The following is a 27,997-nucleotide window of genomic DNA, read 5'->3' as shown; positions in this document are numbered from 1 at the left end:
GCCAGGTTCATAATGGATATGAGGAAGTTTTTTCTAAAAAGGAGCCACATTCAGGTGAAAGTGTAAAATCAAATGATCCGTCAATCAAGAATAATGTTGGATCAGTGTTTCAATATTTATCTTTTATTAGATGTTCATGTGGTTTGGTTATTTGCCTTATGGTTGAAAGTAAACTGAGAGAGGACTTTTTTATTAGTGATCTTAATAGTATTTTTTCATATTAATTTAATTTATCATCTAATTGAATACAATCTATTTGTGCATGATTGTCAGTCCAAAGAGGGAGCGAGGAAAGAGGGGAACGTGAGGAGAAAGGGCACGGTCAGGAAGAACCAGGTAAGAAAACAGACAGGGAACAGTGACAGGCACAACACAAACTGTTAAACTGACAAAGAAAAAAAACCTGACTTTACTCAACACAATCTGGAAGTTGTGTCCTCCCTATAATAAAGCTGCTATACAAAATCTGTAAAACAAACTGGGTTGAAACATTTTTGAGCCTCTTTAACAACATTCCAACATAACATTGTAATTGATCGGGGAGATTAAAATTAATGATATATTTTTATGTGGTTCAGCCACAACTCTACTGAAACCTCAGCCAGTAATAGGTAGGCCAACCTTTGGACCGTCCAGTTGTCTGTATGACTGCCGCAGTACGTACATCACATTTGCACACTATCAGAAAGAGCCAAACAGCCCTGGTGGAGTGAGGAGCTGTAAAGAGAAGCAGATGCTCTGTTTATATTCTAAACATGTTTTAAGCTTGTTTCAAAGATTCTGTCCTGCAGCTTTAAATGTTTTCCAAAAGCACACACACACTTAACTTATCAGTGTTTCTCACACTTTTTACAGTGTGTACCACCTGATAAAAATGTCAAGCTCTCCTAAGGACCACTATGAAAGCATGAAACTCATAAATCTTACAACACAAAATTAGTGTTATTAAATTAGTAAAATTAGCATCTGCAGTAAAGATAATTTTCATACATTGTATAAATTCTACCACAGGCAAAGTTGCCTCCATTTTTATAGTTTTTATTATTATTTTGTAATAATTTATTTGTAATAATTCTGTTTTGGGAGTGTTTTTATGTATCTGTATTATATTATATAAACACATTAAAAGTGAATCTCTGTCCAAAAAATGCACTCAGTTTACTTCTTACTCACTATGAGCATCATTCATTATTCTCCCCCAGTAATTAAGGTTAGGATATGTATTTTTTTTATTCCAATACATTCTTCTTTTGCAGCATTTAAATAACCTTGATCAGATTTGATGGTTTTGTTAAAGACTTTTCAAAAAAGTGTTTTGCTTTTCTTTCACAAATGTGGGGATTAAATTGTGTTAAAATGTACAAAACAGTCATGCCATGTTTTGTGACAAGGACCCAGGCACAGAGAGACTTGATGAATTTAAGAATCTTATGATTTAACAAAGAAATTTGCAGACTTGCACAGAGATGGTAAAATTATGATGACTGATAACGGAGATGAAGACAACAGACGATGAGGACAGAGAGGAACAGGGGTTTAAATGCACCAAAATGACAGTCAGAGAGAACTCGGGACAACATTTAAGGATGCAGGGACTGACAGAGACAGGTTTATCGTGCCTGGCTGGGCAGCTCTCTGGGTGCTCAGCACCCCCAAAGCTCTGATCCTAGAATCGCCCCTGTGGTGAGCCCTTGTTAATAAGGAGATAAAATCATTGGAGATTGATTGATTCTGGAGCCTCACATGGCTACTAGAGGAACTGCAGGCTTTTGTAATTTTGCATTGGCTTCATTTTTCAACAGACGTTGCCAACTGATTCGTGACGTGGTACTTTTAGCTTCTTGGTGGTGCCAAACATGTAATCCTCACAATCCTCACACACAAAACTGTCCTCATCATGATCGTCTGCAGATTAAACCACACCAGTCCAAGTCAGCACACTTTGCAGAATCAGGTTTTCTGACTATGTCCACATTCCCACAACTAGATACTAACTGGCCAAGTGCTACAGAGTTAAAAGTGTGATAACAACCGGTACTTCCTGTTATGGATAGCACCTATGTAGCTGCAGCCAAGATTGATGACCTGCTGATATTTTGCATAGAGAATATGTGTTGGCTATGTGATTAAAAAGACTTCACTACCAAGAAAATTCCCAAACTTCCCAGTAGCCACTCTATTCCTGTTTGTGATCAAGAATGTGGAGGAGAAGCTTCTATTGTTGTTAAGGTTGCAAAAACCCTTAAATCATGATCTTATCTGAAAGCCAATAAACAGCAGCTGAAAGCGAGAACAATAATAACAACAACATGTCAGCTATCTCACCTTCCCCTCACTTTCAACCAGTTGCGACAGATGGCTGTCCGTCCTTGAACCTGGTTGTGCTCATGCTAATGATAGCATTTTGCTAAGAGTCACATTTGTTAAGTTACACTTGAATTGCCTTTGTACATCTTACCTTATATCCTTTGCTTAATTTAAATTTTAAAGATTTAAATATCCCTTGGTGACTAATATAAACAACAGCTTTAGTAATCATGGATAAAATGGAGAATTACAGAAATGCGGGTAACAAGGTTATACTAATATCTTTAGTCCTATACAGGTGAGTTGTTATCCTGGCTCCAACTCTGCAGTGCACTAAAACTGCAACTCATACTGTGACACTGATAGTCGCCAAGGGGGGGCATGCGTCTCTATGAAAATATCACTGCAGAGAGAGACTGAAAACGAAATGTTAATGTGAAGCACACTCAGCTGGCCTTGGCTTTGGGGCTGTTGGGAGTAAAGTCCAGTTATTAAAGCATAAACAAAGCTTAATTTATAAACAAGAACAAAACAAATAAACAGCTGTCCTCAGCTCTCTGCTTTGTGAGCTTTGCATAGGATCATTCAGGACTCGTGGGCATTTTTAGGCTATTAAATTCCAGCTTGGGGTTTCAGAAAAAGCATGAAAGTCTGCTGGGACACTCACTACATGAGGAAAAATTTGAAGCTATGCTGCAGGAAGAAACAAGTTTAACAACTAATAACAACCTATGATTGAAAACAGAATGAACCTATGATCTGTGTGAGACCAGCTACAGCAAGTCAGCTGCTGTATAACAGGCCCCATTGATTACATGTGAGGCTGGTGAGAAAGCAAAGTTACAAATACGTGTTGTGTGGCTGTGCAGTAAAACATTTCAATTGATCTGTCTGGTCCTCAAACAATGATAAAAATGAAGAAAGAGTAAAGAGACGGTTGAACAGCCAGCAGTGACAGAAAGAAAAGATATCCCAGTGCAACACAATGCAGTCCATCCCAATTAAACTTGTTTATATAAATCTATGCTATGTGAATCTCTCTCTCTCTCCCTCTTTCTCTATATATATACATGTGTATGTGTGTGTGTGTATATATGTATATATACACACATATGGGTAATTATGGATTTCTTTCTTAAGACTGTGCAGGACAAAAAACCCTGGTAAATCAATGAATACTGGCCAAGTAACCCCATCCACCGTGGGAGGGTTTCAATCAGCAGTTTATAAAACCTCTGATGCCTCACTCTGCTTTAAAAGGCTGCTCACCCACTTTCATTAATTTCATTTCATTAGAGGGACAATCAAAGGAGATTTTAAACCTCCCAACAGGGGACTTGCAAATTTTTTTCTTCCAACATTCGGGTTAGTGTTGTGAAGTGGAAAATTAACCAGAAAGTGCATTTCTTAGAAAAACACTTTCCAAGAAATAAAAGGTTCTTTTGAGATTCTGTCCATTAATCCATAAAACATGGATGGAACATTGTTTAAATTACTGATAAGTCACAAAATGGAGTTCTCAGGTGGTAAACAGATTTGAATCCAAGCTGCACCATGATTTCCTAAAGGGTCTCATCTCATATCTGCACTTTTATCCAGTGGCTTTCATAAAAATAATAGAAAATTTCAGTCAGATTTTAACAATAGTAACCAAAAATGTTTTGTTATTTTAGTTCTGCTATTTAATAAACCAAGATATGGTATTATGATGAAGGTCCAAAGTTAAGGTATTAGATAATCATAAACAGCTGAGTGCAGAGCAGTCCGGTGTGGTAAACGTTCGATTATTTAAAACACTGTGTAAAAGTCTTGAGTCAACCATCATTTCTTTATGTTTTGCTGCAAAAATAGGAAATACTTTAGTAGCTGCAATTTTCTGAAACATTCAAACATATGAAATACAGCATAAATACAAATACAGCATTCTGTTCCGTTTTGTGTTTTTCCTGTCCAAGTATGCTGTTACTGCACTAGCTGTGTGTTGGGAATCACTGAAATGCTGGAACCTGAATCTGTTGCCAATCGGATGCTACACACCAACATAGAATCGGAGCGTATAAGGCAAAAGAGAGTTTGGATATTCTAACAACCTTGGTATGTCCAACTTTGTTCTTCAACACAGCATGAACTCTTTAAGCAAGCTCTCTTATAAATTCTTTAAGTAGTCTTCAAAGTAGCTCTCCAGGCTTTTCAACAGCAACTCAAAGACCTGCTTTGGGCGTTGGCTGCCTTTTGTCCCTCATTCTCTGTCTTCCTGACAGAGAATGGAATAATAGTGTTGCAGTCCGGGCTCGGTGGAGGCCTATCCATGACTGAAAGTATTCCATTGTGTGTTCTTCTATTCAGGGATGCGTCTACTGCATTGACAGTGTGTTCGGGATTAGGGCTGGGCCATATTATACCGTTCACGGTAATACCGGTATAATGTTAGGCAACGATAGGAAAATGAAATATCGCGATAGAATATGAGTAAAACGCGCATGCGCAGTGCCTTTGTTTTCATACGCACATGGCCGATTGTTGAGTGAAACAGATGAACCAGAATTGGTTTGTAAAAATGGTGCAACTTCAGTGATGTGGAACTGGTTTGGTGTTTGTCCGTCAGATACACGACAAAGCACATTTTTTTGCAGAACATGCAAGCGGCCGTCGTTATTGTCGTATTTGTCGGACTAAGATGCTCTTAAATCTGGGAGTAATCTGGGTCCTAAACTCTGTATGCTTCAGGTCAGACGAACACTGCAGCATCACCGAGAGTTAAAAACTGTCTCAATTCTTTCATCTTTAATAAAACGATCAGCATTGCTGCTTTACCAGGTGAAACTATGAAGTTTAACTTCCAGGCATCCATGAAATAAAATTTATTACATTTAACGGAGTTAGAAGTTAGCAGGAAGCTAGCGGAAGTTAGCTCGCTAGTTTCGCTAGTTACCTAAGCATGATATAACATGTTCTGACAGAGATTTCTGGAAAAATTCAAACGTACAGCTCTGCTATCACGTCCAACATAAATGAAGACAGGAAACTAAACAGCAGTGACGTTTGTAGGGTTACTGAAGTTGGGCTAGCTGGTATATAATGATGTGCTACCTGATCGCTAGCGACACAGCTATGTTAGCATAACATAAACAGTGAAGCTGGAGGACGAACACTAACACTTTTCCACTTATAAAAGTTAACGTTAAAGTTCCTGATAATTAGAGACAAATGCAATCGCATGGCAGGATGCTGTAAACGGACCAAACTTCAGTCAGGAGAACAACTGAGATAATCCATCCACAATACAAGGTTAGTCATTAATATACTGCAACAACATGGGAATAGAGCAGAATTCATTCATTAATAAATCAATGGTACAGAAGTGGAGGAAGCAAGAAGAATGAGTTTAATAAAGTTTGATTTATCTGACTGCTTTGTTTCGCTTAATGTGCCTTATAATCCCGTGCACCTTATGGTCTGAAAAATACGTACTGCACACTGCAGTTTAATGTTGCAAAGCACCTCTTTTTAACTTCAGTGGATATTATACATGGTTATGCTCAGGATATGTCAGCCCATTTCTACTGGAAATGCCTTTTGGTTAAACTTTCAGCAAGGTATTTGCATTTGCACTGTTACATTTTTATAAAGCTTTAATGTACATAAAAACCAGCTTCTTGTTTAAGTGAAAATAAATGGAAGGTTGTCTTTTTGCGCTAGTAATGTTGTGGAGTTGTATTTTGTCTCGCATCAATTATATCGTCAGTTATATCGTTATCGCAAATTTTCAAATATATATCGTGATAAATATTTTTGGCCATATCGCCCTGCTCTATTCGGGATCATTGTCGTGCTGAAAAAAAGCAACTGGCTGTCAGACATATTTCCAGATGGTATTGCATGTTAAATCAAAATCTGATGATACTGTGTTCAAATTTTCATCAGTTTTGATAAAATCCCCACCAGCAGTGACTGAAATGCTGCCCAAACCACGACAGAACATCCACCTTGTTTTATTGATGGTTGTAAACACTCACTGTTCCACCTCTCTCCTGGTCTCCTCAATACATAATAATGATAATTTGAATTATAAAAAATTACTAAGAACTATGATTTTCAGCCCTTTTCTTCTGTAATTTGGTGTAGCTCAGTCTTTTCTCCTTGTTTCCTTTCTTTAAGAACGGCTTCCTGCAGCCATCCTTCTGCTGAGACAACTTCTGACAAGACTTCAGCGATGGATCAAGTGAAGGGTGAGAAACATCCCTCGGGTCCTCTGTCAGATTTTCTTCCATTGCTTGAGGATATTACTTTCAGATTCTGATCTTCATCTGTAGAAAAATGAATATTCAGAGTTTTAATTCTAATAAAGAGGTAAAACTGTCAAAAATCTAGTTTATTTGATGGGAGTCACAATTTAATCTTAATCATGGCACAATCAATACTACAAAACAAAAAGAGATAAAAAAAAATAATTTTGGTTTGCTCATGGCTGTGATAGAAGAGAATGGATGGATGGGTTTGCTCCTGTTAGATTAAGAGATAGTTAAACCACTCAAAAGGTAGTAACAAACCTTAAACTAATTCAAAATTTTGACTCAAACAAAAGTTGGACAAAATGATCTGACAGTCTAACTAAATACTAAATTACGGTGTCGATCTACAAATGTTAATATCTTTATGTGAATGACTTTTCAGTTGATTATTTCTGGCATAAATGGGCTTCCATACATATCTCAGGCCAAATCCTAAAAGACTGCCAACTCTTCATTTTTATTTCCATTCTCAATGCTCCATCTCTTACTCCATCCAGTAACACACACAGCAGCGTCATTATTCAGAATTTTGCTAGCCACAGCTGCAAACTGGGCTCAGGAGTGATTGTGGGAGGTCAAATGAAGATGCATGCACCACATTTCCTCATTTACAGCTGAGGGTACATTCATGTCATTAAGCTCAGCTGAACATGTTAACAAGCGAGTTATCTGTGAGCTTCGCCGATGTTTTCTGTAACTCACAGAAAACGTCACATGAGGTCTGACACATATCAGACCTCATGTGACGCTGTCAAGTTCCTGCCTACACAGTGACTGAGACTCCAGCAGCTCTATTAGGATATTAATCAGATCATATAATAAACACAGGAGCAAACACTGCTCTGCATGCCTGAGTATGAAGCTGCATGGTGCTTAAAATTTAAAGGAATCTGGAAGATAAACACTACTATCCCATGAATGCTAACCCATCTGGCACAGCCTTATGAGCTACTTCCATTCTGTTTGTGCTGTAAAACCACAGCTCTCTGCTTGTGCTTACGCAGTTATATGACTCAACAGGAATTCATAAATACAAGGATACATCCTCAAAAACACGCTTAAACATCTGAGAAAGATTTTCATTGCTTTTATTTGAGCGGGTCTAAAAACAAATGAGTGAAAACAAATGTCTCGAAACTGATGAATTATAGAAAGAGACGTTCTTTATTTTGCTGTGATATTTATAGGGCTGCCTTTGAGCGAGTGAAACACATCACACATTTCAGCCCCGAGAGAGCGCTCACCTGTGGGAGTGTTAAACCCACTGAAGCCTGACATAATTATGACAGATGCTTTGCAGTCTAAACTTGGATGAAATTATTCTGCACCCTTTGAAATTATTCAGCAGCTAACCTCACACTGACTGCTCTCAGGAACAATAAGCGAAGGTTGCGTGATTAATGTGCAGGAGCTGCCCAGAGGCATCACCGGGGCGGGGCGGCGCGCCGCGATGAGAGCTGTTTCGATTCAGCCTCCTGTACTTCGTGTAGATACAGCACCCTTTGTTTTCAGATGAACTGCAGTATACGTACATACTATCCTCTCTTCCACACAAGCGATCAGTGTAACAGTTCATTTCAGGTTATCTCTATTGGCTTTCACTGCTGCCCAACTTCATTTAGGTTATTTTCTACTAATAGATCTTAGTGTTGGCCTCAGACGACACAAGCATTATGGAGAGAAGTAATTGGATTAAAGCGACCCATTCAGACAAACAAGACGCATCAGGGGAGAGGATTAGAAGAGATGCTGTTGGGAAGGAGCAGAGAGAAGAAAACAGAAGAAGCGACGTGGAAGTGCAAGAGAGAATGAGCGGTAGAGGTGGAGGGGGCAGCGTGAAAGACTGTCACAAAAAGGAATGATGGAGAGAGGAAAAGAAGAAGAGTGGGTGGATAATTATACGAATAAAGGTGGGAGAGAGATGCGCAGACATTCGGTGGGTGGAGGAAGATGCATGTAAGACGCTGTTCTTACTGCAAAGAGGCATGTAGAGATTAGTTTGTCATCCAACTGTGAAATTACAGCACTGTGTATGTTTTTATTATCTTGTTTTGGTATGATAACACAAAAGTAAGTTTCAAAGGTTTAATTAGAAAGGCTGTTTTTATTTCCTAGGTCAAAAATGAATGTGATAAGAAAGCTGGTGTACAGTAATGATGAAACAAGACTCGACTTTTGGTTTTGCATTACAAGAAAGAGTTTAGATAGTCTGTGGCATTTACTTCCCTTGCAGCCAAGGGGTTCCTGGAGTGCTCGACATTGAACAGGTCTGTTGTGATTCAGACAGGGTGTGAACATGAAGCTGTCACACTTAGATCTAAACCATGACCAGAAGTGAAAGAATGTGATTGTAGTGTATCTGGGTCCTTCATTAGAAATAAAGTAAATAGCTCAGTTTTCAGAGTTGATCAGACTAAAGCTGCTACTCTCCCACATTGAAAGTAGCCAGCTGATGTGGCTATTATTCCTCCTGGACACCTGCTAGGTAAGGTGTTTCTGACGTGTCCACCTGGGAAGCGGCCCTTTGGGGCACACCCAGGAATCTTTGGAGAGATTACGTCTCTTGCTTGGTTTGAACTGAAGAAGGCCTGGGCTTCTCTGCTTAGACTGCTGCCACAGTGACCCAAACCCAGACAGAACATGGATGTAAGGATGGCCATTCTATAGACACACTACCAACACTACTTGGCAATGGAATTCCAATTATTCAAAGAGGCGAGTGAGACTGAGAAGATTGTGTTGCAGTTAAAGGTAATACATGCTGAGCAACATTTACTTTGACTGAAATTACTGCGACGCAAAAAAGGAAAAGTATGTTGGAATCGACTGAATCTAGACACAGATGGCAGAGCTGTCATAACAACAAAATGGCAAATGGTGACAGGGCTGCAAATTATTTGCATTATAAGGACGCAAGACACAATTACAGCTTATTGGATTCTGTAAAATAGTGACAAAACAAGGCTAAGAAAGTTCAGTTTGACTGAACTACCAATTAAATACCTTTAAGTGGGTGCCCGGGGCAATTTTATATTCCACTTACGTAACTGCTAGACGTACTCTGACATTTAAAATAAATGCTCCTTTAAAAACTGCTAGAGACAGGCGCATTATCATAATTTTTAGACCATAATACCTCATTAAAAGTCTCTCTGTGTTTTGCCTGTTAAATCTAATGCCTAACATTAACATTAAATCCAGCACAGTGTTAGCTCAGGCTGGCCATGCTGGAAACTTAGCCAGCAGTCCCAGTAGATCAGCTGGTAATAGCCCATGATTCATCTGATATTCTTTCAAATTTGGACGAAATTTCATATTAGGGGTGTGCTATTTAAGATAAAGATTAAGATCCTTCCTGATGTGCAGTGCAGTGCATGCCACTTTACAACCCGCCTCAACCACAGACCCTTCTTTCTTTCTGTCGCACCTAATCTTCTTTTAACTGAAGTATTTGTTGTTAACATTATCTTGAGTTTAACTGAGGGCATTATTGTTCCCACAGCATGCCCCCAAACAGCAGAGCTCTGTTCCCTATCAAATTAGAATCAGCAGTTTTGTTTTGTAACAAAATGTATATACATTTAAATTGTTATCCTCCCAAAGCCAAACTTCAAATACCTGAATGTCAATGCTGACTTGTAATTGCGCAAAAATATGGATGGATAAAATTATATTATATTACTGTCCAACAACATCCATGCATTATTAATGCAACTTCTGCATCAGTAATCAAATCCATTTTTATAGCAGCAGCAAATACAAATGCACTAAACTAAACAGAATGAAGATGTCGTGATGCTTTTTTATTACACAGTGGGGGCTGCATGTTGACTACATCAGCAGTTTGTATACATGCTTGTGTTGTGCAGCTTGCACATGTTGTAGTCTGAATATTATAAGAATAACAATTTTAACATTCTTATAGATACACACTAGAATTCAAGGAGCCACAGGTCTTGAGTTCAGTGGCAGAATGGCATGTAACTGCATTTTTCTATGATTAAAAGTATATTTTTAATGATTACCTGAAAAGTTGTCGTAAAGAAAGAGGTAACGTTTGATTTAGGTTAGTGCTACAATATGTTTACACTGATTTATCATCGCTTGTACTCATATTACACATCTCTTTATACAGTTGTTTTATGGAAATTTGTGATACGTTTTATGGAAAGCACGGATCCTCAAAGCATTAAATAAAATGTATTAATAAAACATGAATTACAGTGAAGGTTAGTTTAGGTTTAATTACGTTTAGGGTAAGCAAATCATGTATATAGTCATGAAGTAAGTGTGTCTCGAGCAGGGAAGCCCTGTCAGTATTTGGTTTTTATCAAATCTTTCCAGCTCCGGTTGTTTACCATTGACTCAGCAAGTCAATAGCTTCCTCTTCTATTGTCTGTGAGTGATGACAATTTTCCCGCGGTCTGGGCTGCAGTCACACAATAGGGCTTACTTGTCATTTCCAATTTTCAAGATTGTGATTTTAAGAAGAAAAGAAAAATCTATTGAGTGGTTTCAAACCCAGTGTCTCAGCTCAGAACAAAGTGTCAAATAGAAACAATAAAACTATCCTTATAACCAGCTCTATTTCCTGAATGAACCTCTGTGTGCTTTGAACTTAGATTTTTATAACAAACTTCCACTGTTCACCATGTTTCCCTGTTATTTTTCAGATGCCTTTGGATTTAATTGCAGCCGGGATCATTGATTAGCTTCCTGGGAAAAGTCGATTTCTTCGTCCACCGTGACAAATAATCAGTAATTTAAGTGTTTTCAGAGCTGACACATACAGAGTTTGGGGCAAGGACAATCCAATAACATAGCGATCGATACTGATCCATTATCCTTCCCCTGTTTCTTGGCAGTTTGAGTGGATTGGGTGATGCAACCACATCACCTTGAAATTCCTTGTACATTTAAGGCATCTCCAGTCAATTAATTTAAAGCTAAATGTATTTTCAAGAGATTAAAGTAGCATTATTCATATTTTAGCCTGTGTAAAAATGATAAAGTGTTGATCCATATGTGTACACAGTAATCAAATATTGCTTACTCATATTCTGTGGTTCCTTTTCAATTCATAAGTACAGAAAAACTCTTAATATTTTATTTTCAAAAAGTTTTACAGTGAATTAAAAAACCTTCTATATTTCATGACAACAAAGGGCAGGTGTGAAGTGGCTTACGTCTCACTTGCAAGAGAGCTTCCAGGTTATGCAAGATCTCTGATAATCTTGTGTCTGGCATTTCTCGGCAATGGGCCGAAGAAGACATGTAGAAGAAGACACGAAGTGTGTGTGTGTGTGTATATATATATATATATATATATATATATATATATATATATATACAGTACTGTGAAGAAGCCTTTAGTACCCCAATAATTTTTAAATAGGTTGCTTCACAGAGCCAGTTTTTGAAAATGCCAACAATAACACAGATTGATGGGCATATAATAGTATTTTTATACCAACAAGGTGATTCCAGAAGAGCTAGTTGAAAACCAGCCATATTGTTGCATGATGTGCGCAGTGTGCCCTTAAAATTTTTGAGGTAAATGGGACAAGAGGAGGACAGAAGAAGTGGCAGACCTAAAAAAAAAAACGAAAAACCAAACAAACAAAAAAACCTCACAGCAAATGATCAGTGTCTGAAAGTCAAAGAAAGACACACAATGGAATCAGTCATGGATTGGTCTCCCCAGAGCTCGGACTGCGACATTATTGACATAGTGTGGGATCATCTCAGGAGAAAACATAACAAAAGAGCCAAAGTCCAAGGGAGAGGCCTGGAGAACTATTCCTCAAGACGACTTAAACAAGAAAGCTTGCCTAAGAGAGTTCAGGATGTGTTGAAAAATAAAGGTGGTCAGACCAAATATTGACTTTCAATAAATTGCTAAACCTATCTTACATTTTACTAGCAAAATATAAAGAAATAAAGAGTGATTTAATACTTGCAAAGTTCTGCACTGAGATATACTGATGTATATGGAATAGCTGGTTCACAGTGAGGAACATTGTTGTTTTTAAAAATGTGATGACATGATTACAACAGGTCTCCATGGAAGCAGTGTAGATAATTTGACCAAGCATCTTTGGTGAAGCAGTTTATTCCCCCAGGTTAAAGGTCACACCTGTCATGATTGTTTGCTGTTGTCAGAGTTGACCTCTGCACAAAATATCTCCTGGGTTGTACCTTTGAATTTGTAAGCAAATTCACGTACTGTTGCAAACTGAGTCAAAAAGTTACAACTGCATTGGTTTAACTGTTATTGTTATAGTGTAGCATCAGTATGTGTTCATCCCCAGCTTATAGAAATCCATCCTCAGCACTGCGTACATATAAACTACTGTTATTGCCCACAGAGATTATGACCCTGACAATGATGCATAAAGCAAACTCATCTTCCTCCTCTGTTCCCTTCAGCTTCTGATCGCTGCCATCTATTCACAGTTGCTCAGCACTCATATAATCCAATCAGAAATCTGTCAGCGCATTTGCTAAAAATTGCAGAACGCAGCACATCATTTCCACATCTCTGGCACACTCTCTAATTTCCTTCATATTCCACTGATCTGTCTAGAAAAGCTTCACTTCAGTCATAGAAAATGTTGAGTATCATGCAGACAGCAGATTCAGCAAAAGTCAAAATCATTTTTTCTTTTGATTTCCAATCAAAGTCTGTGGGAAAATGTAGGGATTTGACGAGGTTGTATAATTTTTCTACATGTCAGCTGTGGTCAGGACCCTAGGTCAGAGTTCAGTTGCCAAAAGCATATACGCTTGCTGCCTACCTGCTGATGTAGAAGGTTTAAAACCTGTAGCATATTCTCTGTTTTTTATATTTTTATTTTTATTTTGGAAAGAACCTCATAAAGAATTCAGAAAGCAGCTAGTGAAGAGGCTGGTGGGCTCACTGGAACAGCAGCTCCTAACTCTGTACATCAGCGCTGCAAACACCATCAAAGCAGCAGACAATGTACCTTTGTGGTCTACACAAAGGGGGAAGACAGACAGACTGTGTTTGAGCTCAGGGAAAACAGTAAAAGCTATTAGAAATGTCAGGCTTGAAATGTAATACTGATCCTTTCATCAGACTCAGACAAAAAGAAAATGCATTTCCCCAAATATATGAAAATACATCAACAGTAATCTGGTGAGAATTTGTAAGATTGCCTGTACGATATCCCCACATACCCTTCTTCCTGTTAAAACAACATCCTACATTACTGTGCATTGATCAGCAGCCATGCAATTAAATTAGTAATATATTAGAGAGTTGGTTTAGCCACAACAGGAACTAAATGCTATGTACTTAATGTGTAATGCATGATAATGCATGGATTAATTCAGAAATTTGTGAAACATTTTTGCCCGTTTCAGGAACATTTGGTTGCTTGCTTGCTTTTGACTTGGCAGAGAGAGATTTGAACCTTTCTCCCTGGATCTTATAAAGCTATTCTTTGCCTTGGTTGTGTTGTTCATATTACAAATTGTTCATCATCCATCACTTCTTGCAGAATAAAGGCTGGGTAACTCCCGCTGCCACAGTTGCTGTCAGGTTTATTTAAACTGCTATGAAAAGGCAGAGACAGCTGACCTTTCCCCATGCTGAGGAATGTCTTGTGTGTTTTCACACTGTAGAAAACTGTTATTTATAATTGGCTTAGATCCTGAATTTCTTAGATATGTAGCTACACATCAAGTGTTTTTTGTTCTAAAAAGATATACTTGTACTCTACCCTCCACATTTACCACATGAGGAAAGTTTCGTCTTTGAATCAGAAATCTATCTTCAGTCGACTTGCCTCCACCTCTGTCTTCAAATCTATCTGCAGCTTGCACTTTTAAGCTGAGGTCTGCAGGGGCCACTTTAGATTTTCAGAGGGACACACATTTATATTTATTTATCACTGCTCTACTATGATTTATCTGCAAAAGCTTTTCAAGGTTAGCAGAAAAGATAAATTAACCACTGACCAAGTCCAAGGAGTACATCTTTTTCCAAGGCAGCAGGCAGAGAAAGAGTTTGGTGAGAAAAGTTCAGAAGCAGTAGCAACACACTGACTTTCAACCACTTTCACAGATATGGAATAAAACAAGTCAAAGACTAACAGAAGAATGGGCCTTAAGAGTTTCAGAGACAGAAGACTGGGCCTGATGAAGATTCAACACTAACTTAAAAATTTAGCTGTGATTAAATATAATTATCATCACACAAAGGACTTGATATACTTATATCTATATAATAATTAATCGTTTTTGTCACAACAGATACAGACAAAAAAACGACCTCAGTTCATCCAAAAAGACTCATCAAAAAGCCTAATAAGGAGGGACTTTCTAAAGTTATCCATTATTGCGGGGGAAGAGGGTCAGAGCCTTTATGAGAGCTTCAGACAAGGTTATAATTATTCTGACATGTTGATTGGCAGCACCACCTCCATCCGTTTTCTGCACTTCTGCCACCTCACTCAGAAGAAGGGTTTGAAGCATATGGAGTGCTGATGTATGTGCTGTAAGAGCACTTTCTTCAGTATTGCCTCTTAAATTTTTAATCGAAATGGACATATTCAAATATGCCTTTAAAGACCAAGTCCTCGCCTGTCTTTGCCGATTCACCCTGTCTTGTGAGGGCAGAGCTATTAGTTTTCTAATCACATGGCAGACACACACAGACACACACAGATATCAAGAACTAATTTGCGTCTATTTTTCTATTCCCAAAATGATTGCAGTACCTGCTTTCAGTAAAAAAGACTGCTCATAGGATGAAGGAGACCATGACCAAGTGTGAATGAGACAGAATATCACAACAACTGTGCACAAAAACTCATAATCCACAAAGGATACCTCCTGCTGATTTTCATGATTCCAGATATTTTCTCACCATCAGCAGGTACCAATCTAACAAATGTAACAATGTAAAAAAAATAGGCTAGTAGAAATGTATGCATTTCTGCTAAGCAGATAAATTCTGTTATTTTACAGCGCTTTTCTGATACTTTAGCTGTTTTGCTTTGTTTATATGGTGCAAAATTGATTAGTGTGAAAGTGATCTGGAATCAGAATCAGAATGCTTTATTGATCCCGAGGGGAAATTATTTTGGTTACAGCGCTCCAGTACAAGCAGTAACAAAGACAGACAATACACTAAGTAAGAAATAGCACAATATATACAATATATACATGCATATATATATATATATATACATATAAGTCACTTATTGATAAATAGCTGAATAAGAAAGAAGAGCATGTGCAAAAAAGGGTGTAGCAATAGCAGTATACAGTGTGTTAGGTGGATGAGATCTCAGTCTCTCACTGCAGTGGTGCTGTGACTGACCAGCATGTCATGGAGTGGGTGGGAGGTATTATCCAACATTGTCTTTATCTTGGACAACATCCACCTCTCAGACACCACCTTAAGGGAGTCCAGCTCCATCCCCACAACATTACTGGCCTCACGGATCAGTTTATTGAGTCTGTCGGCATCTGCGACCCTCAGCCTGCTCCCCCAGCATGCAACGGCATAGCGGATTGCACTGGCCACAACAGACTCGTAGAAAATCCTGAGCATTTGTGTGTTTGTGTGTGTTTTTAGTCCAGTTTATTGTCAATGTATACTCCGAGGTATTTATAGTACATAGAAGTACATATAGAAGTGCATGTTTTACAAGAATGGATTAGATCAACATCAGCGATTCACTTTTCAGCTAGTCCAATCATCAGTTCCAAATTAGTCAAATGCAGTTAACAGAATATTATTCAGTCATCAAACTACATTGTTAAATGAAATCAACACTTCAGGGTCTCTAATTGTGTAGATAAGCTTTTTAAGGTGAGCTTGAATAGAAAGAATGTATGAAGAAATAATTATTTGACTTTTGACGTCTGTGAGCAAGATTAAAAAAAGTTAGATTAATGGAAACTTGATCTGAGTCTCTGGAGCTCTTAGAAGTGCAGCGAGTACTAATTTCACTGCTGTGAGTTTCTTTGGTTTAATGAGGTTGCTCAGTCATTAAATGGAGATTGAATATCATTTAGGTTGCTGTGGATTCATTTTTAGAGCAGTAAGATCATCATCATCATCTGGAGTACCAACATGGAAAAAAAACAGTGAATAATATGAATATGAGGCACTTAACTCAGGGGTTCCCTCAGGTTTACACGTATTATTTAGTGCTTCAAAAGCTTTAAAACTGTCTACGGTTACATTTTTCGGTATTTATTTATTTTTATATCTCCAGAAGCAACTTTTCACACTTGCAGGAGGAAACCGAAACATAAGATGCAGGAAAGCAGAATAAAGTCTCAAACACAAAGCTGTAAGAAAAGGCCGAGGTCATGCAGGGGTCGGCAGGCTGGCAACGTGGCAGACAAACAAGTGAGGGCCAGGCAAAAGTCAAAGTCCATGAAAGTGCGAGAAAGTCATGCATGAAGAGAACACTTGGAAACATGTGTATATAAAAAATAGAAAACTGGAAAATACAAGGATCATGAAAATGTGATGGAAAGCTGCAGCACTTTCTGTAGTCCAAACAAGAGAGGGTGGGGAAAAGGCTGGAAGTGAAGTGACAGAAACACTGACTTCAAAATGAAACAGGAAGCGATAAAACAAAAATGTAAACCATTGGCAGTTGTTGCTGATCACAGATGTTTTAAACACAAAGCACATAAAATTGACAACAAGCCCTCACTTACTCACTGCTGACACAGCAGAACAGAAGGTAGCCAGTGACAAAAATATTGTCATAATCTCCTCTGTAGGTCTGGAAGATTTATTTGTACACTTTTACTTCACCAAAAATGTAAAACTAACTATCTAATTTTTTTTATTTCCTTCGATTAGGAGATTCCTGGTTCTCTTAATTCCTCCTTGTCCTATAGAGGTCATAAATTATTTGCCACCACTTAAAAGTTTCCTCTTCTTTCATATAGAGGATATGTGTCAGTCTGTGAACTTTGTTAGCAGTAGAGTTTATCATCCTCCAGATTGTAAACTCATTAACATGCCAGCACCACCTGGAGTCTTACAAAGATGTGTTCCTGTTTCCTTTAATATTAGCCTCCTGCAACTCAGACTTGTCTTCCTGTCTTCGTCTATAAAGAGAGCAAACATCTCTGTGTTGGCTGAAGGAGCTTTTTGGGAAGTTCTGGACTGACTGCAAAGTTATTAACAGGCTTCCCAAATAGGGCTGTGCTGCACGTGCCAGCACCGAGACACCCATCCTGTGGAAACTCCTGCTGACTGTGTCAAGAGTGATGCCTGAGAAATCTGCGTCTGTAGTCTCCGTAGAGTCTGTAGCTTTTTCCACTAAACTTGAACTCGTTCATTTCTGTCTGCAGATTGAGTTGGCATATTAAAAATCTGTTTACAGTCTTTTCAGAGGGCTGCTTGGGGCATTCACATCATTTATGCAAAGCCTGATCTCACAATCAGCATTTACTCAAAACCTTTACCTGAGGTATGTCAGAGTTTCTAAAGTGTTTTCTTCTGATTGCACTTTAAAAGAAATCATTCCTGCTTGTCCTGAACACCCTGAGACGCCAGCCATTGTCCCCAATTGCACTGATTCTTCAATTAGCACAGCGGGAAAACACAACACAATCAGTATCTCTATTCAGACTTTTGCATTGGTCACAGGAGGGGAACACGACATTGTTTATTGTTGTTAAAATAGCATGCGACCCAGGGATAGGGAACGTCGACTGCGATCATTTCAGCTTTTTTTTAGGCTTTTTCGAAGCCTTTAAAAAGAGTTTGAATAAGTGAGATAATATTAAACAATGGAGGGAGCCAGGAGCCAAGCAGCTAAAAATAAAGGGGGAAAAAATCTGGACATAGGGTGTGTGTGTGTGTGTGTGTGTGTGTGTGTGTGTGTGTGTGTGTGTGTGTGTGTGTGTGTGTGTGTGTGTGTGTGTGTGTGTGTGTGTGTGTGTGTGAGTCAGTTTCTTAAGGTCAGTGGAGAAAAACTGCAAAAAGAGGAAGCACCTGTTCTTTTTCATAACACACATTTGCACTGCTATCTGTGTGAGGACTGGCAGTGACATTATGCATTAACTAGCCCTGAAACTTTATTACAGTTGAATGTCTAAAACTCACCCTTATGTGAACCTGATTCCAGCCTTAAACTTAAAACCAAGTCTAAGCCCTTCAAACAGCCTTTGGTTGTTATAAAAGAGCAAAATGTGCCCAGTCACAGTGCCTCATATTCAGAGTGGTTCCCACAAAGATACATATACAAGCACACACAGTTTACAGTCTTGTTTACATGGACGTGGCCCAGGGCAGGCCTCCATGGGGGGCACACGAGTGAAATGAGCATGCAGAGGTTTAGCGCTTTATCTGTTTTGTATTCTCCAGTTTGCTGGAGGATATGCAAAAATAATAAATACATTTCTATAAAAACACTTGTAGTATAAGATCACAAAAGCCTGCAAAGCAACTGTTTACACAAAGTAAAGGGCTGTATTCTGTTAGCTATATTTATGATCATTATTTGTCCATGGTGGTAATGGCTCCACGGTGTGCTGGTTAACACACTCACCTACAAACCAGATCTCTGGTTTGAGTGTTGCAGGGCTTATAAACCCACCCTCTAGGGGTGCACAAGCGAGTATACTGCCAGTTCCAAGTGTGGATTAATAGAAAAGCGGTATTAGTAAAATCAGCAACTGATCAAACGTGCAGATGCATCTGCTGTGGCGACCCTCTTTATAGTTTTGTTTTTCCATGAGTCTTATAAATGGACACACACATATAATGAATAGAATATAATAGAATAATCCTTTAATTCTCCCACAAGGGGAAATTTGGTTGTAACAGTAGCAAAGAAAAAAAGCACATATACAAACAGAACAGGACACAGAACAGAAACAGACACAATCTTTACAGAAAAAATATTTACATAGTTACAAAAACAGAGTACTGTACAGATTTTATTAATTAAAGTACAAATAAAAATGGCAAACCCAGGTTGTAATGTGCAGACAGAGCAGGGTACTGGAAGATGTTTAAATAATTAAGAATATTTAGAATATTTAGAAATAGTACAGATTGTGCATTGTACCTGTGCATTAAAAAGTAAATTTGTAACTTCCAATAAGTTAGTATATATAAATTAAGAAAAATAATGCTATACAAATGGAAATAGGGGCAGAGATTTATTAATATTTCTACAAACATACATGAAAATGGAGTATGTAAGTATACTATACATTGCACATTCTGAGGAGCTTGAAGGTCAATATTGGGTATGACCACCTTTATTCTTCATTACAGCCTCAAGTGTTTAAGGCAACCTCTCATATAAATTCTTTAGATAGACTTCAAAATAGTTCTCCAGGCTTTATGAAGGACCTTCAAAGCTCTTCTTCAGATGTTGACTACCTTTTGTTCTGTTCTCTATCGACAGAGAGGACAGAAAATGGAATAACAGTGTTGAGGTCCGGGCTCTGTGGAGACCAATCCCTGCCTGATACACTTCTTTTGTGTGCTTTTCTATGCAACAGTGTCATGCAAAAAAATGTAGTTGTTATCAATCAGAAACTTTCCAGAAGGTGCTGCATCATAGATCAAATCTGATAGTACTTCCTGTTTTCATAATCCCATCAATTTTCTTAAGATCAACACCACTGGCTGAAACAGCACCAAACCATGACAGAGCCAGATAGCTGCCCCTGCTCCCTGTTGTACCTCTCTTCTTACCTCCTACATACAAACTGATGATGGCTTTCAGGTCCTGCATTGGGTTTTTGCTGATTTCGTTTTCCAGCTTCTTAAGGTCATGACACTCAATTGCTGATTTTTGCCCGATAGTTCTTCTTTTGTCCTCCACTTGTCCAGTTAATGTTATGTGTTTTTGTGAAGTTGCTGCAAAACGTTGTCTGTTATCTGTGTACAAAAAAAATGGGTTTATCCCTGGAGTTAAATGCCATTTTTATGCTTGAATGATTCATAAGTCAATGTTAAAAGCTTAACGAACAAAAGCAGTCCTCTGAAAATGGCCAGGTACAAGGACTGGACTGGATTGGTGAAAAAAGCAGCCAAAGAAATGTCCAAAGAAAAACTTTGAAAAGCCTCCTGAAAACCTGGAGAAGTATTGCATGAGGCTACTTTTAAAATGCTCCATGAACCTTTTAACTATCAATTATTAAGTAAAATGGATGTGTGGCTACCAAGTTCTTTAAAAAAAATCAGAGAGGTGCACAAGCTTTAGCATCACAGCTATGCAGTGTGGCAGAGATTCAGAGTTTGATGTGCTGGATGGCTGGAGGCCGATATATGAGTTTTTCCCAGGCGCTATGGCTGTTACAGGCCAAAGATGTGCGTTACAAATTGGCTGCACAGTAGGTGTTAATGTGAGAGCAGTTAGATTCCCAACAACATGGCAGGGGCAGACTCAAAACCATATTTGGAAAAGAAGGCAGACTTGGAGTCGTCGCTACGACTCGGGCTTAATGTTAACTTTGGATGCTAATTTTAGACTTCATAAACCTGGCCTTGAAAATGTATGTACCGGAGACAGTGAACAGTGAGCTCCCTGCAGTGTCTTTCAGTACAATGGAAAGTTTAACAAGACAAAACAGCATGCAACATTGCTTCAAAACAGCCACTAATAATGCATAACTCTAAGCCTTCATCAAATTCAAATGCGAAGCATTGTGCCCAGCTTAGGAGGTAAGTAAGTGAAACATAGGACTTAAGAGAGTGTTCCCGCCACGGTCCTGAGAACAGGAAGTCCAGCTGTAATTCACAATTGAAGATGTGTTTTTTTTTTATATTATTTGTCAGAAGAACTATCCCAAAAAACTGAAGGTATATAAAAAACAAAAAAAACACACATAAAACTAGCAAATGTTTGGAAGCCGAGGACGGGACGTGTCAGTTTCTGCCAGGGAGCAACTTCTGGAGCCAGGGTTTTTGAAACGACTCGATGACAATAAAGACAAACATGAAAAATGTTGTAAAGTTGTTTCAAAGGAAGGAAAATCTAAAGAGACCAAACCCATTTTTGGTACCAGGCTATAAACATTAAATATAAAGTCGGGCATTTCCAACATGGAGCCTTAAGAAATGAAATTTCTTCCAAGGTTTTTCTTGGGGTTTTACTATTGCATTTAATTTGCCTCGTCATAGTTTCATGTCAACACTTCTATTTGTAGCCAACACCTGATGCACACAGATATACCCAACCTCTTTGACAAAACTGTGTCTGAGGCACAGCTACAAACGCATCATCTTCTTAAAATGAGAGAAAACACACTAAGAAAAAAAAGTTCAAAATTCTGTCTTTTCTGTAAGTTTTTCATTATTATTATTTGAAATTGGAGTTTAATTTACCTGTGTTTGCAAAGATGCTGGTGTTTATTGTGTGTTTGTGTGTGTGTACGGAGAGACAGGTGGAATAATTTGCACATGTAACAAGGATTAAATAGTTTAGTAGAATAACAGGCCTAAAGAAAAAAGCTAAAAAAGAAAAGTACAAAGTGCTCTACAAAGCACAGAATCCTTGTATCATCCATCGCTGCACGGGCTTTTCTTAATTAATGATATTTTTTGCCTTCTGCTGACTCAGGGAAGTCAGGGCTCTGTCTTTGATTCACATGTTCCAAATTTTGGTCAAATATTTGCAAAGCTAAAGCGTAATCTCAAGTGAATACTTAAACTACTTCTTTCTTTGAATTTTTTTGTTTCATACCTGTTGTTGTTGTGATCTCCCATTTGGGAGATGAAAAGTTCACACTGTTCACGCGGTCCCGGTCCTAAAGGAAACAATTTCCAGTCATCTTAAAAATTAGAACAACTTTTCCTCCAGGTAAACGAGACACCCCTGTGATCATGCACATTGCACATGCTGCATGAAACAGTTTACCTCATATTATCTAAGTATTAATCTCTGTTGAGCTAATATTTGTCATCAACATGCATTATAATGCAAGTCTTACAAAACTGTTCTGCTCTAAATGAAAGCCATTTTACACAGTGTAGAAAATGTATTTGCTTCAATATGTCTCCAATGTTTGGTTAAGTCTATACAATTCATGATGTCACACCTCACTGCTCACATTTATTTAATTGCCGCGCGGAAAATATTCCAACGAGCCATTCGTCAAACATAATGAATTGTCAGATTTTATTAAAGGAAGTGGTAACGGAGACCCTCAGAGGTTATGTTACAGGCGGATATCTGTGTACATTCAATTACATTCTGATGGAAAACAGGAAGGCTTTGCCTAATGAAGCCTCGAATCTTGTCGGGTTCCCGCTTAAATGAATTATAATAACAAGACAAAAAAAAGGCAGCAATCAAAGATGGGCTTCTTGTGGATTGTAATGCTGCACACGTGTGTGTATGTCTGTGCAGTCTTGTCAGTATTTAAGTGTAATTCAGAACAATCTTTTCCTGATTGCACACACCTGATATGAATGCAGAAACAGACACAATGGGACTTCAAGCTTTTTTGAAACCACTTTGCAATTGATGATTAGATCTACATGCAAACTGGATGTTCAAAGAAAATATTTTTCTGTTTGCTTCACACTTTGGGCCTTATAGCGTACTTGTCTGTCCATCTGAGCGTCTTGTACCACACAGTGACATTTCATATCTTTAGCTTTTTGTCATTTACAGCCCTCAATCATGTTGAAAACACATATTGTTGGAGACCATGCTTATTGATGGTACAGATTATTAGGTCACTATACACAAACACTCTTAACTCGTCACTAATGCAAAAAGCATAGAAAACAAAATATGTAAACAGGATCAGCTCAAACTGGACTCGGAAACCAGAGTGTCGACTGTTTACTGAGAGCAGGAATGAAATAAAGGAGAGCAGATAAGCAGCTAGAGAAGATAACCTTTCAAATATAACCAGGAGCGCTGCCAGAGAGGCCAAGGTGAGTTCAATAGGATCTTGCAGTATTTGTTTGTTTCTTGAGCAGATGCTCTGGAGGGTAAATGGCTGTCAAGTAGAAGTCCAAGATGAATGGGTGAGCAGCAGTGAGAAGTGAACAGGCAGGTGGAGAAGGGGAAGTCCTTTCCTTTGCAGGTCCCGAGAGCAACTGACCGGTTCAGGCAACAGTGACTGGTGGTGATAGCAAAACTCCTCATAAAAGCAGGAATCCAGGAAAACAGGTTTACACAATGATCAGCTACAAAGGAGACTGAACAAAGACTACAAGAACCGTCACAAAGAAGCCCTAATCACACTATATAGGCATTAACCATCTGGTAAACGGCAGTAGCACCATCCAGTCTTTAACCCTCTCGAGGCAGGCGTTGCTGATTTGCAACAGTTAAAAACTAACAACCTGATTACCCCACATACATATTTTATGAGGTTTTTTTTACTCAGAAGTACCACTGCAGGACTTGGTTGTGCATTAGCAACAAAAAGTTTAATTTGAGCCTGAGAGGGTTAAAGCTTCTCTGTCTCATGGCTCTGGTTCTCCTGGATTCTCCTTGTTTCTCTCTTTCTCTCTCTCTCCCTTTGTTTTTGTGTGTATGTGCAGTGTTGATCGTGGGCTGGACTCTTCTTGAGTCTCTGCCCTACTCGGCTGTGATTGTTCCTCCACCTGCAGGTGGAGGAACAATCACAGCCGTTCTAAGGCACAGAGAGACAGCTGTTCATGGCTGGAACATTAACCTACGCCGTTAGCGAGACCCCGGCTCAATCTCTGGTTGACTTGTCGTGTGTTTCCTCGTGGCTTCCCTCGGTGATTGTTTGCCTTCCTTCTGTTCAGGTTGTTGTCCCCTTCGTTGTGTCCCTGGAGTGAGGTGAGCGAGAGAGTTTCCCCTCAAACCGTGAGAGTGTGCGTGGGTCGTGAGGATTGGATGTTTGGACTGCCCTCTGACCTCTGGATCTCCCCCACATTAACCCTCTTCTGTGTGGCCTGTGATTTTCTCTTCTCTGTAAATAAACAGAAAGGACAGATTCTAAAAGTCTACAGTGAGCTATGTAGCTAAGCCTGGTATAGCTAGCAAACATCTATACACACGGGCTGTTTGTTGTGAAGATATGCATAAGGGGGAAAATAGTTTGTTACATGTGTTACTGAAAATAAACATTTAACAATAGTAAAACTGTACCGTCATGCAGGACGTAAACTGTGAAGTAAAAGGTGAATCGTTTTATAACGAATCAATAAAAAGCCAGTTTAAGGTAATATAATAAACCTAATGAATGAATTAAAATGTGTTGTATTTTGACTTAGAAGGGCCACAGGATGACCACCACTGCTCTCAATCATTTTTTCTTTTTATAGAACAGCAATTTCTCCCTTGCAGCAATCGGAAACGCAGCTGGCATGAAACCCAGAATGACAGGGTCAGCAGGTGGTTCAGGGAGAGACACAGAGGGGAAACAGGCAACCAGAAGGCAAGCTTGATAACAAGCAGAATGGACAGATAACAGCTGGGCAGAGAGCAAGCAGACGGACAGAGGAAGTGTAGGTAAAGAGTGCAGGATCTTTGAGATGAAAACCAGAGGGAAGGTATTCAGTTAAGTAACGACAAAAAGGCAAATGAGTTTTCAGCTCTCTGGTCTTTTCTAATGTGAGATGATGTGATACGCTGCAACAAAGACAGAGGAGAGAGAGGAAAGCAGCAGTGCCATTAATGGAGGCCCTCCATCAGGATGAAAGAGAGCTGCAGTTGCCTCAAACCGTGGACGCCCACACAGCGCCACAACTTCCCGGTGACAAGAAACTTAGGACACACAAAGAGATGGAGGGGGGGGTGACTGTGCTGTAGAGTCCTATATATCAGAGGGCCAGCAGACAGAAGAAGATAATGAGAAAACAAAATAAAGTTTAAAAAAAAAGAGTGGGTAGAGAAAGAAGAAAATGAAAGGACGAACTGACGGTGCTTACAGACCTCACTGTACAGTATGTTTTCTGTCTCCACCCCCCGAGTCCATTATTTCTTTTATTGGAAGAAGCCATTTCTATTGTCCCACATATTGATTTATGTGTGTACATGCTGAAGTGATCTGATAAAGTACATTCTGTGTATCTATGACATTTTAGAGGTCAGCGCAGCACCGTCTCATCTTTTTCTTGTCAGTTCGATTTACAGTGCATCACTGGAGGAGTTCCCATCAAACCCAGACCTTGTTTATATTAATTTCATGACAATAATAAATAAAAACGGGGAGTGTTTTCATTTTGAAACATGAAAAAACTGCTATGTGTTCATTTAAAGACCAAAACAAATGTCTTACAGTGTGCGATGTTAGCTGGGCTGGTGTGAGATGTTGAAGCACAGTACAAAATCTATTTTTCTTCCACTCATAACATCTGATAGAGCCATGAGGGTCACTGAATCACTAAAAATCAATCTCCTCCTGCAATCAAGTCCTTCTGCCTTTGTGAGCATTATACTTCATACCAGATGCCCTTACATATGCAGCTTGGTCTGAATACAATGAATAAATGTTTATGAATCGTCCCATAACTCGCAGAAAGACAAAGAATATTGACCTTGGGAAAAAAAAATCTCCAGCTTATGCATATCAGTTATTTGAAGTTTTTGGGGAAACTAGTTTCGTGAGATCTGTGACACAGATAGTTCAAAGCATTTTTTAAAGACTTTATTATCAATTGTCTTAGCAAGTGAGGTTCTTTCTAGAGATGTCCCAACTAAACATCACCATCCTACTGCAGCTCTTATATAAGCAGTTGCACTGCATCTTTTAGCTCATTCTTTGGGTTTTATTGCTCCCTGTTGTGTTTTAGTTCCCTCTAATCAGACAAGTGAAGTAAACATCCTTTTTTTTTTCCTTCCCATTAGCTGGTTTGACAAAACCACATACTACAAACCACATCGGGCTGTGTGCCCTGTGCTCACTCACACAAAGGGTTGGACAGGAAGGACTGGTTGACTCTTCCACACAAAACTGACCAAGTGCCTCCCCATGAGCTTTATTCAGACAATATCAGAGAGTGGATGATAAAGACATATAAAGGATATTAAAAGTTGGCTGTTGTATTGTGTTGACGAGGACACAACCTCAGGACACAAAGACAGGTGATGTAAAACAAATGGTGAGCTGTTCAATTTCAAAAAACAAGCAAGAAATCTATGAGAATTACTAAGAAAATATCATCATCACAACAGAGTGTATTAACACACAGTCTGGCAAGAGCCAAAAGATAAAGACAAGACTATTTATACACGCTGCACTGATCAGGGAATGAGACACAGGAATGAGACACAGGTGAAAGCAGTTGCGCACAGGCATGGGAGGGGATGAACGGGAAGCCATGTGACACATTACATCAAAGAAAACAAGCCTTCAAAGTAAAACAGGAAATAACCAAATGATGCACACATAAAGACAGAAATTCCCAAACTCAATCCAACAAGTAATCAAACACACTCCTTAGAGCACTAACGTGGCAGTAAACACAACCAGAAAGCACATAACACAAATGCAAAGAGCTACAAAGCAGCTCAAAATCCAGGGACTAAAGTACATTAGAAAAGGCGGTAAAGGGGAGTATGTTTGTTTGACCACTCAGAGCAGTGGTGTATTTTGATTACAATGTAGCAGCTGCACATTGAGCTCTGAAATTTACTTGTTGACATTTTTAAACATTAAGATCTACTCAGTGGTATCAGATCAGCTAATTAGGTATGCACAGTATGAACTGAGTCTGTCAGGTGGAAATGTAACATACACAGCACAGCTTCATTTGATGCCATTAACAATACATGACTTCACAAGTTACCTTTACATACATATAAATATATCTATATCTATATATATATCTATATATCTATATAGATATAGATATATATAGATATATATAGATATAGATATATAGATCAAGAGAGAGAGAGACTGAATATAGCTTAATACAGATCAGCATTAGTTACCATGGTGATCGAGCCAGGTAAGAAGAGAGCCACCTTCGTGACACTGAAAACCCGACATACCTCAATAAGCCATTAATCTCCCTTTGTAGTACACTCCTCTGGTTGTCTTCAGCTCCAGCGGGCAACTGCCCAGCATCAAATGGCTGCATAATGGGATATTTAGCAGAGGAAGACTGAAATACAGTTTTTTACAGACGCTAGGACACATTTCTCAATAGGTCACTTTTGCAAAACTCCTCACACAGTGAGCACAACAGAAGTCTATGTGGGCTAAACTGAGGATCAGTTATCATTGTTTTGGCACAAAATGCATTCAATGACTGCATCTCTCAAATTTCATGAATTATTTTCTCACTCAGACACAACAACTGTCAAAAATCTTTGTACGTACAGGACATTTTGCATGTGCTTACATACTGTTTTCAAAACTGTTAAACTTATGGCCAAAACAATAACACAATGCAAAACCGAATAAGACAGCAAAATTCAACAGCAATATTTTATTGA

The 27,997-nt window shown here is 38.7% G+C and overlaps 1 long non-coding RNA gene across 2 annotated transcripts; it reads left to right on the top strand.

The window, feature by feature from the left end:
• Nucleotides 1–289: 289 nt before the first annotated feature.
• LOC120736262 lies at nucleotides 290–27,324 on the top strand. Of its 2 annotated transcripts, XR_005696445.1 has the most exons (4): nucleotides 290–336; nucleotides 4,263–4,401; nucleotides 6,466–6,536; nucleotides 24,355–27,324. It is a non-coding gene; the product is annotated as an uncharacterized LOC120736262 (long non-coding RNA). The 2 variants fall into 2 exon arrangements; XR_005696446.1 differs by lacking the exon at nucleotides 24,355–27,324 and having other exon boundaries at nucleotides 6,466–12,626.
• Nucleotides 27,325–27,997: the final 673 nt, after the last annotated feature.

Source organism: Simochromis diagramma, unplaced genomic scaffold (assembly GCF_900408965.1).
Source record: "Simochromis diagramma unplaced genomic scaffold, fSimDia1.1 OVJJ01000271.1, whole genome shotgun sequence".
Lineage (NCBI taxonomy): Eukaryota > Metazoa > Chordata > Actinopteri > Cichliformes > Cichlidae > Simochromis > Simochromis diagramma.
This window is presented reverse-complemented; position numbering and strand designations above follow the sequence as displayed.